We start from the raw sequence: 14,177 nt of genomic DNA, 5'->3' as shown, positions 1-14,177 counted from the left end.
AATGGCCATCCACCGATTGGCTGGGACTCCTGGGCGGGTCTTCTCTAGTCCATCCAATTTTCGCCATAGGATGTCACAGCCTTCTTTGCATACCCTTATTTAACCCACACAAAGATGCCAACGGCAGGCGTGACATAATTTTTTGACGCATTATAAAGGATTAGGAAAAAGATAAAAAGCAGCTTACGGCCATACCTCTCTGGTTCCGCCCGATCTCGTCTGATCTCGGAAGCTAAGCAGAGCAGGGCCTGGTTAGTACCTGGATGGAAGACCGCCTGGGAATCCCAGGTGCCGTAAGCTTTTTCACTTCTCTCTCTGAAAGCCGCCCAGCGCCGTAGCTTGTACACCTACACAATTGTAAAAAGTTTATCACATTGTAGAAGAGATGCAATAGGAAGAAGATGAAAGGTGGCTTACGTCCATACCATCGTCAGGCCATTTGAGGTGGCGGGGACTGCAATGGCCATCCACCGATTGGCTGGGACTCCTGGGCGGGTCTTCTCTAGTCCATCCAATTTTCGCCATAGGATGTCACAGCCTTCTTTGCATACCCTTATTTAACCCACACAAAGATGCCAACGGCAGGCGTGACATAATTTTTTGACGCATTATAAAGGATTAGGAAAAAGATAAAAAGCAGCTTACGGCCATACCTCTCTGGTTCCGCCCGATCTCGTCTGATCTCGGAAGCTAAGCAGAGCAGGGCCTGGTTAGTACCTGGATGGAAGACCGCCTGGGAATCCCAGGTGCCGTAAGCTTTTTCACTTCTCTCTCTGAAAGCCGCCCAGCGCCGTAGCTTGTACACCTACACAATTGTAAAAAGTTGATCACATTGTAGAAGAGATGCAATAGGAAGAAGATGAAAGGTGGCTTACGTCCATACCATCGTCAGGCCATTTGAGGTGGCGGGGACTGCAATGGCCATCCACCGATTGGCTGGGACTCCTGGGCGGGTCTTCTCTAGTCCATCCAATTTTCGCCATAGGATGTCACAGCCTTCTTTGCATACCCTTATTTAACCCACACAAAGATGCCAACGGCAGGCGTGACATAATTTTTTGACGCATTATAAAGGATTAGGAAAAAGATAAAAAGCAGCTTACGGCCATACCTCTCTGGTTCCGCCCGATCTCGTCTGATCTCGGAAGCTAAGCAGAGCAGGGCCTGGTTAGTACCTGGATGGAAGACCGCCTGGGAATCCCAGGTGCCGTAAGCTTTTTCACTTCTCTCTGAAAGCTGCAGAGCGCCGCAGATTGTACACCTACAAATTACAAAAAGTATATCACATTGTTGAAGAGATGCATGTTTATTGTTGTTTTAACGTTGGATATGAAAGGCATTTAGACAATATTATCAAACATGATTCCGTTTCATGGTTGCTAAATTAGTGTTGATCAACATTTAACAATTGGCATACTTTTGTTTGTAATTTAGCCGTTGAAATACAGTTGCTAACCAAACATGTTAGATTTACCAGTGAAGAAAAGTAAAGTTCCCTTTAGGTTTTAGGAACCTCTCTTGCCAATGCTAAGAACTGCTTCAATTTTAGAAAAAGAAACTTCTGATTATCTTTGACACGTTTTAAAGGATTAGGAAAAAGATGAAAAGCAGCTTACGGCCATACCTCTCTGGTTCCGCCCGATCTCGTCTGATCTCGGAAGCTAAGCAGAGCAGGGCCTGGTTAGTACCTGGATGGAAGACCGCCTGGGAATCCCAGGTGCCGTAAGCTTTTTCACTTCTCTCTCCGAAAGCCGCCCAGCGCCGTAAATTGTACACCTACACAATTGTAAAAAAAATTTCACATGGTAGAAGAGATGCAATAGGAAGAAGATGAAAGGTGGCTTACGTCCATACCATCATCAGGCCATTTGAGGTGGCGGGGACTGCAATGGCCATCCACCGATTGGCTGGGACTCCTGGGCGGGTCTTCTCTAGTCCATCCAATTTTCGCCATAGGATGTCACAGCCTTCTTTGCATACCCTTATTTAACCCACACAAAGATGCCAACGGCAGGCGTGACATAATTTTTTGACGCATTATAAAGGATTAGGAAAAAGATGAAAAGCAGCTTACGGCCATACCTCTCTGGTTCCGCCCGATCTCGTCTGATCTCGGAAGCTAAGCAGAGCAGGGCCTGGTTAGTACCTGGATGGAAGACCGCCTGGGAATCCCAGGTGCCGTAAGCTTTTTCACTTCTCTCTCTGAAAGCCGCCCAGCGCCGTAGCTTGTACACCTACACAATTGTAAAAAGTTTATCACATTGTTGAAGAGATGCATGTTTAGTGTTGTTTTAACGTTGCATATGAAAGGAAATTAGACAATATTATCCAAAATGATTCCGTTTCATGATTGCTAAATTAGTGTTGATCAACATTTTACGATTGGCATACTATTGTTTGTAATTTAGCCGTTGAAATACAGGTGCTAACCAAACATGTTAGATTTACCAGTGAAGAAAAGTAAAGTTCCCTTCAGGTTTTAGGAACCTCTCTTGCCAATGCTAAGAACTGCTTCAATTTTAGAAAAAGAAACTTCTGATTATCTTTGACACGTTTTAAAGGATTAGGAAAAAGATGAAAAGCAGCTTACGGCCATACCTCTCTGGTTCCGCCCGATCTCGTCTGATCTCGGAAGCTAAGCAGAGCAGGGCCTGGTTAGTACCTGGATGGAAGACCGCCTGGGAATCCCAGGTGCCGTAAGCTTTTTCACTTCTCTCTCTGAAAGCCGCCCAGCGACGTAAATTGTACACCTACACAATTGTAAAAAGTTTATCACATTGTAGAAGAGATGCAATAGGAAGAAGATGAAAGGTGGCTTACGTCCATACCATCATCAGGCCATTTGAGGTGGCGGGGACTGCAATGGCCATCCACCGATTGGCTGGGACTCCTGGGCGGGTCTTCTCTAGTCCATCCAATTTTCGCCATAGGATGTCACAGCCTTCTTTGCATACCCTTATTTAACCCACACAAAGATGCCAACGGCAGGCGTGACATAATTTTTTGACGCATTATAAAGGATTAGGAAAAAGATAAAAAGCAGCTTACGGCCATACCTCTCTGGTTCCGCCCGATCTCGTCTGATCTCGGAAGCTAAGCAGAGCAGGGCCTGGTTAGTACCTGGATGGAAGACCGCCTGGGAATCCCAGGTGCCGTAAGCTTTTTCACTTCTCTCTCTGAAAGCCGCCCAGCGCCGTAGCTTGTACACCTACACAATTGTAAAAAGTTTATCACATTGTAGAAGAGATGCAATAGGAAGAAGATGAAAGGTGGCTTACGTCCATACCATCGTCAGGCCATTTGAGGTGGCGGGGACTGCAATGGCCATCCACCGATTGGCTGGGACTCCTGGGCGGGTCTTCTCTAGTCCATCCAATTTTCGCCATAGGATGTCACAGCCTTCTTTGCATACCCTTATTTAACCCACACAAAGATGCCAACGGCAGGCGTGACATAATTTTTTGACGCATTATAAAGGATTAGGAAAAAGATAAAAAGCAGCTTACGGCCATACCTCTCTGGTTCCGCCCGATCTCGTCTGATCTCGGAAGCTAAGCAGAGCAGGGCCTGGTTAGTACCTGGATGGAAGACCGCCTGGGAATCCCAGGTGCCGTAAGCTTTTTCACTTCTCTCTCTGAAAGCCGCCCAGCGCCGTAGCTTGTACACCTACACAATTGTAAAAAGTTGATCACATTGTAGAAGAGATGCAATAGGAAGAAGATGAAAGGTGGCTTACGTCCATACCATCGTCAGGCCATTTGAGGTGGCGGGGACTGCAATGGCCATCCACCGATTGGCTGGGACTCCTGGGCGGGTCTTCTCTAGTCCATCCAATTTTCGCCATAGGATGTCACAGCCTTCTTTGCATACCCTTATTTAACCCACACAAAGATGCCAACGGCAGGCGTGACATAATTTTTTGACGCATTATAAAGGATTAGGAAAAAGATAAAAAGCAGCTTACGGCCATACCTCTCTGGTTCCGCCCGATCTCGTCTGATCTCGGAAGCTAAGCAGAGCAGGGCCTGGTTAGTACCTGGATGGAAGACCGCCTGGGAATCCCAGGTGCCGTAAGCTTTTTCACTTCTCTCTGAAAGCTGCAGAGCGCCGCAGATTGTACACCTACAAATTACAAAAAGTATATCACATTGTTGAAGAGATGCATGTTTATTGTTGTTTTAACGTTGGATATGAAAGGCATTTAGACAATATTATCAAACATGATTCCGTTTCATGGTTGCTAAATTAGTGTTGATCAACATTTAACAATTGGCATACTTTTGTTTGTAATTTAGCCGTTGAAATACAGTTGCTAACCAAACATGTTAGATTTACCAGTGAAGAAAAGTAAAGTTCCCTTTAGGTTTTAGGAACCTCTCTTGCCAATGCTAAGAACTGCTTCAATTTTAGAAAAAGAAACTTCTGATTATCTTTGACACGTTTTAAAGGATTAGGAAAAAGATGAAAAGCAGCTTACGGCCATACCTCTCTGGTTCCGCCCGATCTCGTCTGATCTCGGAAGCTAAGCAGAGCAGGGCCTGGTTAGTACCTGGATGGAAGACCGCCTGGGAATCCCAGGTGCCGTAAGCTTTTTCACTTCTCTCTCCGAAAGCCGCCCAGCGCCGTAAATTGTACACCTACACAATTGTAAAAAAAATTTCACATGGTAGAAGAGATGCAATAGGAAGAAGATGAAAGGTGGCTTACGTCCGTACCATCGTCAGGCCATTTGAGGTGGCGGGGACTGCAATGGCCATTCACCGATTGGCTGGGACCCCTGGGCGGGTCTTCTCTAGTCCATCCAATTTTCGGCATGGGATGTCACAGCCTTCTTTGCATACCCTTATTTAACCCACACAAAGATGCCAACGGCAGGCGTGTCATAATTCATTGACGCATTATAAAGGATTAGGAAAAAGATAAAAAGCATCTTACGGCCATACCTCTCTGGTTCCGCCCGATCTCGTCTGATCTCGGAAGCTAAGCAGAGCAGGGCCTGGTTAGTACCTGGATGGAAGACCGCCTGGGAATCCCAGGTGCCGTAAGCTTTTTCACTTCTCTCTCCGAAAGCCGCCGAGCGCCGCAGATTGTACACCTGTTTTAACGTTGGATATGAAAGGAAATTAGACAATATTATCCAAAATGATTCCGTTTCATGATTGCTAAATTAGTGTTGGTCAACATTTACGATTGGCATACTGTTGTTTGTAATTTAGCCGTTGAAATACAGGTGCTAACCCAACATGTTAGAATTGCCAGTGAAGAAAAGTAAAGTTACCTTCAGGCTTTAGGAACCTCTCTTGCCAATGCTAAGAACTGCTTCAATTTTAGAAAAAGAAACTTCTGATTATCTTTGACACGTTTTAAAGGATTAGGAAAAAGATGAAAAGCAGCTTACGGCCATACCTCTCTGGTTCCGCCCGATCTCGTCTGATCTCGGAAGCTAAGCAGAGCAGGGCCTGGTTAGTACCTGGATGGAAGACCGCCTGGGAATCCCAGGTGCCGTAAGCTTTTTCACTTCTCTCTCTGAAAGCCGCCCAGCGACGTAGCTTGTACACCTACACAATTGTAAAAAGTTGATCACATTGTAGAAGAGATGCAATAGGAAGAAGATGAAAGGTGGCTTACGTCCATACCATCATCAGGCCATTTGAGGTGGCGGGGACTGCAATGGCCATCCACCGATTGGCTGGGACTCCTGGGCGGGTCTTCTCTAGTCCATCCAATTTTCGCCATAGGATGTCACAGCCTTCTTTGCATACCCTTATTTAACCCACACAAAGATGCCAACGGCAGGCGTGACATAATTTTTTGACGCATTATAAAGGATTAGGAAAAAGATAAAAAGCAGCTTACGGCCATACCTCTCTGGTTCCGCCCGATCTCGTCTGATCTCGGAAGCTAAGCAGAGCAGGGCCTGGTTAGTACCTGGATGGAAGACCGCCTGGGAATCCCAGGTGCCGTAAGCTTTTTCACTTCTCTCTCTGAAAGCCGCCCAGCGCCGTAGCTTGTACACCTACACAATTGTAAAAAGTTTATCACATTGTAGAAGAGATGCAATAGGAAGAAGATGAAAGGTGGCTTACGTCCATACCATCGTCAGGCCATTTGAGGTGGCGGGGACTGCAATGGCCATCCACCGATTGGCTGGGACTCCTGGGCGGGTCTTCTCTAGTCCATCCAATTTTCGCCATAGGATGTCACAGCCTTCTTTGCATACCCTTATTTAACCCACACAAAGATGCCAACGGCAGGCGTGACATAATTTTTTGACGCATTATAAAGGATTAGGAAAAAGATAAAAAGCAGCTTACGGCCATACCTCTCTGGTTCCGCCCGATCTCGTCTGATCTCGGAAGCTAAGCAGAGCAGGGCCTGGTTAGTACCTGGATGGAAGACCGCCTGGGAATCCCAGGTGCCGTAAGCTTTTTCACTTCTCTCTCTGAAAGCCGCCCAGCGCCGTAGCTTGTACACCTACACAATTGTAAAAAGTTGATCACATTGTAGAAGAGATGCAATAGGAAGAAGATGAAAGGTGGCTTACGTCCATACCATCGTCAGGCCATTTGAGGTGGCGGGGACTGCAATGGCCATCCACCGATTGGCTGGGACTCCTGGGCGGGTCTTCTCTAGTCCATCCAATTTTCGCCATAGGATGTCACAGCCTTCTTTGCATACCCTTATTTAACCCACACAAAGATGCCAACGGCAGGCGTGACATAATTTTTTGACGCATTATAAAGGATTAGGAAAAAGATAAAAAGCAGCTTACGGCCATACCTCTCTGGTTCCGCCCGATCTCGTCTGATCTCGGAAGCTAAGCAGAGCAGGGCCTGGTTAGTACCTGGATGGAAGACCGCCTGGGAATCCCAGGTGCCGTAAGCTTTTTCACTTCTCTCTCTGAAAGCCGCCCAGCGCCGTAGCTTGTACACCTACACAATTGTAAAAAGTTGATCACATTGTAGAAGAGATGCAATAGGAAGAAGATGAAAGGTGGCTTACGTCCATACCATCGTCAGGCCATTTGAGGTGGCGGGGACTGCAATGGCCATCCACCGATTGGCTGGGACTCCTGGGCGGGTCTTCTCTAGTCCATCCAATTTTCGCCATAGGATGTCACAGCCTTCTTTGCATACCCTTATTTAACCCACACAAAGATGCCAACGGCAGGCGTGACATAATTTTTTGACGCATTATAAAGGATTAGGAAAAAGATAAAAAGCAGCTTACGGCCATACCTCTCTGGTTCCGCCCGATCTCGTCTGATCTCGGAAGCTAAGCAGAGCAGGGCCTGGTTAGTACCTGGATGGAAGACCGCCTGGGAATCCCAGGTGCCGTAAGCTTTTTCACTTCTCTCTGAAAGCTGCAGAGCGCCGCAGATTGTACACCTACAAATTACAAAAAGTATATCACATTGTTGAAGAGATGCATGTTTATTGTTGTTTTAACGTTGGATATGAAAGGCATTTAGACAATATTATCAAACATGATTCCGTTTCATGGTTGCTAAATTAGTGTTGGTCAACATTTACGATTGGCATACTGTTGTTTGTAATTTAGCCGTTGAAATACAGGTGCTAACCCAACATGTTAGAATTGCCAGTGAAGAAAAGTAAAGTTCCCTTTAGGTTTTAGGAACCTCTCTTGCCAATGCTAAGAACTGCTTCAATTTTAGAAAAAGAAACTTCTGATTATCTTTGACACGTTTTAAAGGATTAGGAAAAAGATGAAAAGCAGCTTACGGCCATACCTCTCTGGTTCCGCCCGATCTCGTCTGATCTCAGAAGCTAAGCAGAGCAGGGCCTGGTTAGTACCTGGATGGAAGACCGCCTGGGAATCCCAGGTGCCGTAAGCTTTTTCACTTCTCTCTCCGAAAGCCGCCCAGCGCCGTAAATTGTACACCTACACAATTGTAAAAAAAATTTCACATGGTAGAAGAGATGCAATAGGAAGAAGATGAAAGGTGGCTTACGTCCGTACCATCGTCAGGCCATTTGAGGTGGCGGGGACTGCAATGGCCATTCACCGATTGGCTGGGACCCCTGGGCGGGTCTTCTCTAGTCCATCCAATTTTCGGCATGGGATGTCACAGCCTTCTTTGCATACCCTTATTTAACCCACACAAAGATGCCAACGGCAGGCGTGTCATAATTCATTGACGCATTATAAAGGATTAGGAAAAAGATAAAAAGCATCTTACGGCCATACCTCTCTGGTTCCGCCCGATCTCGTCTGATCTCGGAAGCTAAGCAGAGCAGGGCCTGGTTAGTACCTGGATGGAAGACCGCCTGGGAATCCCAGGTGCCGTAAGCTTTTTCACTTCTCTCTCCGAAAGCCGCCGAGCGCCGCAGATTGTACACCTGTTTTAACGTTGGATATGAAAGGAAATTAGACAATATTATCCAAAATGATTCCGTTTCATGATTGCTAAATTAGTGTTGGTCAACATTTACGATTGGCATACTGTTGTTTGTAATTTAGCCGTTGAAATACAGGTGCTAACCCAACATGTTAGAATTGCCAGTGAAGAAAAGTAAAGTTACCTTCAGGCTTTAGGAACCTCTCTTGCCAATGCTAAGAACTGCTTCAATTTTAGAAAAAGAAACTTCTGATTATCTTTGACACGTTTTAAAGGATTAGGAAAAAGATGAAAAGCAGCTTACGTCCATACCTCTCTGGTTCCGCCCGATCTCGTCTGATCTCGGAAGCTAAGCAGAGCAGGGCCTGGTTAGTACCTGGATGGAAGACCGCCTGGGAATCCCAGGTGCCGTAAGCTTTTTCACTTCTCTCTCCGAAAGCCGCCCAGCGCCGTAAATTGTACACCTACACAATTGTAAAAAAAATTTCACATGGTAGAAGAGATGCAATAGGAAGAAGATGAAAGGTGGCTTACGTCCGTACCATCGTCAGGCCATTTGAGGTGGCGGGGACTGCAATGGCCATTCACCGATTGGCTGGGACCCCTGGGCGGGTCTTCTCTAGTCCATCCAATTTTCGGCATGGGATGTCACAGCCTTCTTTGCATACCCTTATTTAACCCACACAAAGATGCCAACGGCTGGCGTGTCATAATTCATTGACGCATTATAAAGGATTAGGAAAAAGATAAAAAGCAGCTTACGGCCATACCTCTCTGGTTCCGCCCGATCTCGTCTGATCTCGGAAGCTAAGCAGAGCAGGGCCTGGTTAGTACCTGGATGGAAGACCGCCTGGGAATCCCAGGTGCCGTAAGCTTTTTCACTTCTCTCTCCGAAAGCCGCCGAGCGCCGCAGATTGTACACCTGTTTTAACGTTGGATATGAAAGGAAATTAGACAATATTATCCAAAATGATTCCGTTTCATGATTGCTAAATTAGTGTTGGTCAACATTTACGATTGGCATACTGTTGTTTGTAATTTAGCCGTTGAAATACAGGTGCTAACCCAACATGTTAGAATTGCCAGTGAAGAAAAGTAAAGTTACCTTCAGGCTTTAGGAACCTCTCTTGCCAATGCTAAGAACTGCTTCAATTTTAGAAAAAGAAACTTCTGATTATCTTTGACACGTTTTAAAGGATTAGGAAAAAGATGAAAAGCAGCTTACGTCCATACCTCTCTGGTTCCGCCCGATCTCGTCTGATCTCGGAAGCTAAGCAGAGCAGGGCCTGGTTAGTACCTGGATGGAAGACCGCCTGGGAATCCCAGGTGCCGTAAGCTTTTTCACTTCTCTCTCCGAAAGCCGCCCAGCGCCGTAAATTGTACACCTACACAATTGTAAAAAAAAATTCACATGGTAGAAGAGATGCAATAGGAAGAAGATGAAAGGTGGCTTACGTCCGTACCATCGTCAGGCCATTTGAGGTGGCGGGGACTGCAATGGCCATTCACCGATTGGCTGGGACCCCTGGGCGGGTCTTCTCTAGTCCATCCAATTTTCGGCATGGGATGTCACAGCCTTCTTTGCATACCCTTATTTAACCCACACAAAGATGCCAACGGCTGGCGTGTCATAATTCATTGACGCATTATAAAGGATTAGGAAAAAGATAAAAAGCAGCTTACGGCCATACCTCTCTGGTTCCGCCCGATCTCGTCTGATCTCGGAAGCTAAGCAGAGCAGGGCCTGGTTAGTACCTGGATGGAAGACCGCCTGGGAATCCCAGGTGCCGTAAGCTTTTTCACTTCTCTCTCCGAAAGCCGCCGAGCGCCGCAGATTGTACACCTGTTTTAACGTTGGATATGAAAGGAAATTAGACAATATTATCCAAAATGATTCCGTTTCATGATTGCTAAATTAGTGTTGGTCAACATTTACGATTGGCATACTGTTGTTTGTAATTTAGCCGTTGAAATACAGGTGCTAACCCAACATGTTAGAATTGCCAGTGAAGAAAAGTAAAGTTACCTTCAGGCTTTAGGAACCTCTCTTGCCAATGCTAACAACTGCTTCAATTTTAGAAAAAGAAACTTCTGATTATCTTTGACACGTTTTAAAGGATTAGGAAAAAGATGAAAAGCAGCTTACGTCCATACCTCTCTGGTTCCGCCCGATCTCGTCTGATCTCGGAAGCTAAGCAGAGCAGGGCCTGGTTAGTACCTGGATGGAAGACCGCCTGGGAATCCCAGGTGCCGTAAGCTTTTTCACTTCTCTCTCCGAAAGCCGCCCAGCGCCGTAAATTGTACACCTACACAATTGTAAAAAAAATTTCACATGGTAGAAGAGATGCAATAGGAAGAAGATGAAAGGTGGCTTACGTCCGTACCATCGTCAGGCCATTTGAGGTGGCGGGGACTGCAATGGCCATTCACCGATTGGCTGGGACCCCTGGGCGGGTCTTCTCTAGTCCATCCAATTTTCGGCATGGGATGTCACAGCCTTCTTTGCATACCCTTATTTAACCCACACAAAGATGCCAACGGCAGGCGTGTCATAATTCATTGACGCATTATAAAGGATTAGGAAAAAGATAAAAAGCATCTTACGGCCATACCTCTCTGGTTCCGCCCGATCTCGTCTGATCTCGGAAGCTAAGCAGAGCAGGGCCTGGTTAGTACCTGGATGGAAGACCGCCTGGGAATCCCAGGTGCCGTAAGCTTTTTCACTTCTCTCTCCGAAAGCCGCCGAGCGCCGCAGATTGTACACCTGTTTTAACGTTGGATATGAAAGGAAATTAGACAATATTATCCAAAATGATTCCGTTTCATGATTGCTAAATTAGTGTTGGTCAACATTTACGATTGGCATACTGTTGTTTGTAATTTAGCCGTTGAAATACAGGTGCTAACCCAACATGTTAGAATTGCCAGTGAAGAAAAGTAAAGTTACCTTCAGGCTTTAGGAACCTCTCTTGCCAATGCTAAGAACTGCTTCAATTTTAGAAAAAGAAACTTCTGATTATCTTTGACACGTTTTAAAGGATTAGGAAAAAGATGAAAAGCAGCTTACGTCCATACCTCTCTGGTTCCGCCCGATCTCGTCTGATCTCGGAAGCTAAGCAGAGCAGGGCCTGGTTAGTACCTGGATGGAAGACCGCCTGGGAATCCCAGGTGCCGTAAGCTTTTTCACTTCTCTCTCCGAAAGCCGCCCAGCGCCGTAAATTGTACACCTACACAATTGTAAAAAAAATTTCACATGGTAGAAGAGATGCAATAGGAAGAAGATGAAAGGTGGCTTACGTCCGTACCATCGTCAGGCCATTTGAGGTGGCGGGGACTGCAATGGCCATTCACCGATTGGCTGGGACCCCTGGGCGGGTCTTCTCTAGTCCATCCAATTTTCGGCATGGGATGTCACAGCCTTCTTTGCATACCCTTATTTAACCCACACAAAGATGCCAACGGCTGGCGTGTCATAATTCATTGACGCATTATAAAGGATTAGGAAAAAGATAAAAAGCAGCTTACGGCCATACCTCTCTGGTTCCGCCCGATCTCGTCTGATCTCGGAAGCTAAGCAGAGCAGGGCCTGGTTAGTACCTGGATGGAAGACCGCCTGGGAATCCCAGGTGCCGTAAGCTTTTTCACTTCTCTCTCCGAAAGCCGCCGAGCGCCGCAGATTGTACACCTGTTTTAACGTTGGATATGAAAGGAAATTAGACAATATTATCCAAAATGATTCCGTTTCATGATTGCTAAATTAGTGTTGGTCAACATTTACGATTGGCATACTGTTGTTTGTAATTTAGCCGTTGAAATACAGGTGCTAACCCAACATGTTAGAATTGCCAGTGAAGAAAAGTAAAGTTACCTTCAGGCTTTAGGAACCTCTCTTGCCAATGCTAAGAACTGCTTCAATTTTAGAAAAAGAAACTTCTGATTATCTTTGACACGTTTTAAAGGATTAGGAAAAAGATGAAAAGCAGCTTACGTCCATACCTCTCTGGTTCCGCCCGATCTCGTCTGATCTCGGAAGCTAAGCAGAGCAGGGCCTGGTTAGTACCTGGATGGAAGACCGCCTGGGAATCCCAGGTGCCGTAAGCTTTTTCACTTCTCTCTCCGAAAGCCGCCCAGCGCCGTAAATTGTACACCTACACAATTGTAAAAAAAAATTCACATGGTAGAAGAGATGCAATAGGAAGAAGATGAAAGGTGGCTTACGTCCGTACCATCGTCAGGCCATTTGAGGTGGCGGGGACTGCAATGGCCATTCACCGATTGGCTGGGACCCCTGGGCGGGTCTTCTCTAGTCCATCCAATTTTCGGCATGGGATGTCACAGCCTTCTTTGCATACCCTTATTTAACCCACACAAAGATGCCAACGGCTGGCGTGTCATAATTCATTGACGCATTATAAAGGATTAGGAAAAAGATAAAAAGCAGCTTACGGCCATACCTCTCTGGTTCCGCCCGATCTCGTCTGATCTCGGAAGCTAAGCAGAGCAGGGCCTGGTTAGTACCTGGATGGAAGACCGCCTGGGAATCCCAGGTGCCGTAAGCTTTTTCACTTCTCTCTCCGAAAGCCGCCGAGCGCCGCAGATTGTACACCTGTTTTAACGTTGGATATGAAAGGAAATTAGACAATATTATCCAAAATGATTCCGTTTCATGATTGCTAAATTAGTGTTGGTCAACATTTACGATTGGCATACTGTTGTTTGTAATTTAGCCGTTGAAATACAGGTGCTAACCCAACATGTTAGAATTGCCAGTGAAGAAAAGTAAAGTTACCTTCAGGCTTTAGGAACCTCTCTTGCCAATGCTAACAACTGCTTCAATTTTAGAAAAAGAAACTTCTGATTATCTTTGACACGTTTTAAAGGATTAGGAAAAAGATGAAAAGCAGCTTACGTCCATACCTCTCTGGTTCCGCCCGATCTCGTCTGATCTCGGAAGCTAAGCAGAGCAGGGCCTGGTTAGTACCTGGATGGAAGACCGCCTGGGAATCCCAGGTGCCGTAAGCTTTTTCACTTCTCTCTCCGAAAGCCGCCCAGCGCCGTAAATTGTACACCTACACAATTGTAAAAAAAATTTCACATGGTAGAAGAGATGCAATAGGAAGAAGATGAAAGGTGGCTTACGTCCGTACCATCGTCAGGCCATTTGAGGTGGCGGGGACTGCAATGGCCATTCACCGATTGGCTGGGACCCCTGGGCGGGTCTTCTCTAGTCCATCCAATTTTCGGCATGGGATGTCACAGCCTTCTTTGCATACCCTTATTTAACCCACACAAAGATGCCAACGGCAGGCGTGTCATAATTCATTGACGCATTATAAAGGATTAGGAAAAAGATAAAAAGCATCTTACGGCCATACCTCTCTGGTTCCGCCCGATCTCGTCTGATCTCGGAAGCTAAGCAGAGCAGGGCCTGGTTAGTACCTGGATGGAAGACCGCCTGGGAATCCCAGGTGCCGTAAGCTTTTTCACTTCTCTCTCCGAAAGCCGCCGAGCGCCGCAGATTGTACACCTGTTTTAACGTTGGATATGAAAGGAAATTAGACAATATTATCCAAAATGATTCCGTTTCATGATTGCTAAATTAGTGTTGGTCAACATTTACGATTGGCATACTGTTGTTTGTAATTTAGCCGTTGAAATACAGGTGCTAACCCAACATGTTAGAATTGCCAGTGAAGAAAAGTAAAGTTACCTTCAGGCTTTAGGAACCTCTCTTGCCAATGCTAAGAACTGCTTCAATTTTAGAAAAAGAAACTTCTGATTATCTTTGACACGTTTTAAAGGATTAGGAAAAAGATGA

At 45.9% G+C, this 14,177-nt stretch overlaps 30 non-coding genes across 30 annotated transcripts; all 30 read left to right on the top strand.

Moving 5' to 3' along the window:
- The first annotated feature begins 181 nt into the window (after window positions 1–181).
- On the top strand, window positions 182–300 carry LOC134111750 (5S ribosomal RNA). Its single transcript, XR_009945094.1, has one exon. It is a non-coding gene; the product is annotated as a 5S ribosomal RNA (ribosomal RNA).
- Window positions 301–639: 339 nt separating this feature from the next.
- Window positions 640–758, top strand: LOC134111749 (5S ribosomal RNA). Its single transcript, XR_009945093.1, has one exon. It is a non-coding gene; the product is annotated as a 5S ribosomal RNA (ribosomal RNA).
- Window positions 759–1,097: 339 nt separating this feature from the next.
- Window positions 1,098–1,216, top strand: LOC134111747 (5S ribosomal RNA). The gene has a single exon (XR_009945091.1). It is a non-coding gene; the product is annotated as a 5S ribosomal RNA (ribosomal RNA).
- A 394-nt stretch (window positions 1,217–1,610) lies between these two features.
- Window positions 1,611–1,729, top strand: LOC134111746 (5S ribosomal RNA). The gene has a single exon (XR_009945090.1). It is a non-coding gene; the product is annotated as a 5S ribosomal RNA (ribosomal RNA).
- Window positions 1,730–2,068: 339 nt separating this feature from the next.
- On the top strand, window positions 2,069–2,187 carry LOC134111745 (5S ribosomal RNA). The gene has a single exon (XR_009945089.1). It is a non-coding gene; the product is annotated as a 5S ribosomal RNA (ribosomal RNA).
- Window positions 2,188–2,584: 397 nt separating this feature from the next.
- Window positions 2,585–2,703, top strand: LOC134111744 (5S ribosomal RNA). Its single transcript, XR_009945088.1, has one exon. It is a non-coding gene; the product is annotated as a 5S ribosomal RNA (ribosomal RNA).
- A 339-nt stretch (window positions 2,704–3,042) lies between these two features.
- LOC134111743 (5S ribosomal RNA) lies at window positions 3,043–3,161 on the top strand. Its single transcript, XR_009945087.1, has one exon. It is a non-coding gene; the product is annotated as a 5S ribosomal RNA (ribosomal RNA).
- A 339-nt stretch (window positions 3,162–3,500) lies between these two features.
- Window positions 3,501–3,619, top strand: LOC134111741 (5S ribosomal RNA). Its single transcript, XR_009945085.1, has one exon. It is a non-coding gene; the product is annotated as a 5S ribosomal RNA (ribosomal RNA).
- A 339-nt stretch (window positions 3,620–3,958) lies between these two features.
- On the top strand, window positions 3,959–4,077 carry LOC134111740 (5S ribosomal RNA). The gene has a single exon (XR_009945084.1). It is a non-coding gene; the product is annotated as a 5S ribosomal RNA (ribosomal RNA).
- Window positions 4,078–4,471: 394 nt separating this feature from the next.
- On the top strand, window positions 4,472–4,590 carry LOC134111739 (5S ribosomal RNA). The gene has a single exon (XR_009945083.1). It is a non-coding gene; the product is annotated as a 5S ribosomal RNA (ribosomal RNA).
- Window positions 4,591–4,929: 339 nt separating this feature from the next.
- LOC134111171 (5S ribosomal RNA) lies at window positions 4,930–5,048 on the top strand. The gene has a single exon (XR_009944554.1). It is a non-coding gene; the product is annotated as a 5S ribosomal RNA (ribosomal RNA).
- A 344-nt stretch (window positions 5,049–5,392) lies between these two features.
- Window positions 5,393–5,511, top strand: LOC134111738 (5S ribosomal RNA). Its single transcript, XR_009945082.1, has one exon. It is a non-coding gene; the product is annotated as a 5S ribosomal RNA (ribosomal RNA).
- A 339-nt stretch (window positions 5,512–5,850) lies between these two features.
- LOC134111737 (5S ribosomal RNA) lies at window positions 5,851–5,969 on the top strand. Its single transcript, XR_009945081.1, has one exon. It is a non-coding gene; the product is annotated as a 5S ribosomal RNA (ribosomal RNA).
- A 339-nt stretch (window positions 5,970–6,308) lies between these two features.
- Window positions 6,309–6,427, top strand: LOC134111736 (5S ribosomal RNA). Its single transcript, XR_009945080.1, has one exon. It is a non-coding gene; the product is annotated as a 5S ribosomal RNA (ribosomal RNA).
- A 339-nt stretch (window positions 6,428–6,766) lies between these two features.
- LOC134111735 (5S ribosomal RNA) lies at window positions 6,767–6,885 on the top strand. Its single transcript, XR_009945079.1, has one exon. It is a non-coding gene; the product is annotated as a 5S ribosomal RNA (ribosomal RNA).
- A 339-nt stretch (window positions 6,886–7,224) lies between these two features.
- On the top strand, window positions 7,225–7,343 carry LOC134111734 (5S ribosomal RNA). Its single transcript, XR_009945078.1, has one exon. It is a non-coding gene; the product is annotated as a 5S ribosomal RNA (ribosomal RNA).
- A 393-nt stretch (window positions 7,344–7,736) lies between these two features.
- On the top strand, window positions 7,737–7,855 carry LOC134111383 (5S ribosomal RNA). Its single transcript, XR_009944766.1, has one exon. It is a non-coding gene; the product is annotated as a 5S ribosomal RNA (ribosomal RNA).
- Window positions 7,856–8,194: 339 nt separating this feature from the next.
- LOC134111170 (5S ribosomal RNA) lies at window positions 8,195–8,313 on the top strand. The gene has a single exon (XR_009944553.1). It is a non-coding gene; the product is annotated as a 5S ribosomal RNA (ribosomal RNA).
- A 344-nt stretch (window positions 8,314–8,657) lies between these two features.
- Window positions 8,658–8,776, top strand: LOC134111379 (5S ribosomal RNA). Its single transcript, XR_009944762.1, has one exon. It is a non-coding gene; the product is annotated as a 5S ribosomal RNA (ribosomal RNA).
- Window positions 8,777–9,115: 339 nt separating this feature from the next.
- Window positions 9,116–9,234, top strand: LOC134111733 (5S ribosomal RNA). Its single transcript, XR_009945077.1, has one exon. It is a non-coding gene; the product is annotated as a 5S ribosomal RNA (ribosomal RNA).
- A 344-nt stretch (window positions 9,235–9,578) lies between these two features.
- LOC134111378 (5S ribosomal RNA) lies at window positions 9,579–9,697 on the top strand. Its single transcript, XR_009944761.1, has one exon. It is a non-coding gene; the product is annotated as a 5S ribosomal RNA (ribosomal RNA).
- Window positions 9,698–10,036: 339 nt separating this feature from the next.
- Window positions 10,037–10,155, top strand: LOC134111732 (5S ribosomal RNA). Its single transcript, XR_009945076.1, has one exon. It is a non-coding gene; the product is annotated as a 5S ribosomal RNA (ribosomal RNA).
- A 344-nt stretch (window positions 10,156–10,499) lies between these two features.
- Window positions 10,500–10,618, top strand: LOC134111377 (5S ribosomal RNA). The gene has a single exon (XR_009944760.1). It is a non-coding gene; the product is annotated as a 5S ribosomal RNA (ribosomal RNA).
- A 339-nt stretch (window positions 10,619–10,957) lies between these two features.
- LOC134111168 (5S ribosomal RNA) lies at window positions 10,958–11,076 on the top strand. Its single transcript, XR_009944551.1, has one exon. It is a non-coding gene; the product is annotated as a 5S ribosomal RNA (ribosomal RNA).
- A 344-nt stretch (window positions 11,077–11,420) lies between these two features.
- LOC134111376 (5S ribosomal RNA) lies at window positions 11,421–11,539 on the top strand. Its single transcript, XR_009944759.1, has one exon. It is a non-coding gene; the product is annotated as a 5S ribosomal RNA (ribosomal RNA).
- Window positions 11,540–11,878: 339 nt separating this feature from the next.
- Window positions 11,879–11,997, top strand: LOC134111730 (5S ribosomal RNA). The gene has a single exon (XR_009945074.1). It is a non-coding gene; the product is annotated as a 5S ribosomal RNA (ribosomal RNA).
- Window positions 11,998–12,341: 344 nt separating this feature from the next.
- LOC134111375 (5S ribosomal RNA) lies at window positions 12,342–12,460 on the top strand. The gene has a single exon (XR_009944758.1). It is a non-coding gene; the product is annotated as a 5S ribosomal RNA (ribosomal RNA).
- Window positions 12,461–12,799: 339 nt separating this feature from the next.
- LOC134111729 (5S ribosomal RNA) lies at window positions 12,800–12,918 on the top strand. Its single transcript, XR_009945073.1, has one exon. It is a non-coding gene; the product is annotated as a 5S ribosomal RNA (ribosomal RNA).
- A 344-nt stretch (window positions 12,919–13,262) lies between these two features.
- On the top strand, window positions 13,263–13,381 carry LOC134111373 (5S ribosomal RNA). Its single transcript, XR_009944756.1, has one exon. It is a non-coding gene; the product is annotated as a 5S ribosomal RNA (ribosomal RNA).
- A 339-nt stretch (window positions 13,382–13,720) lies between these two features.
- Window positions 13,721–13,839, top strand: LOC134111167 (5S ribosomal RNA). The gene has a single exon (XR_009944550.1). It is a non-coding gene; the product is annotated as a 5S ribosomal RNA (ribosomal RNA).
- Window positions 13,840–14,177: the final 338 nt, after the last annotated feature.

The sequence above is a fragment of the Pungitius pungitius genome, unplaced genomic scaffold, assembly GCF_949316345.1.
Source record: "Pungitius pungitius unplaced genomic scaffold, fPunPun2.1 scaffold_29, whole genome shotgun sequence".
In the NCBI taxonomy this organism is placed as follows: Eukaryota; Metazoa; Chordata; class Actinopteri; order Perciformes; family Gasterosteidae; genus Pungitius; species Pungitius pungitius.
The sequence above is the reverse complement of the archived record's forward strand: the minus strand, read 5'-3'. Positions and strand labels throughout refer to the sequence as shown.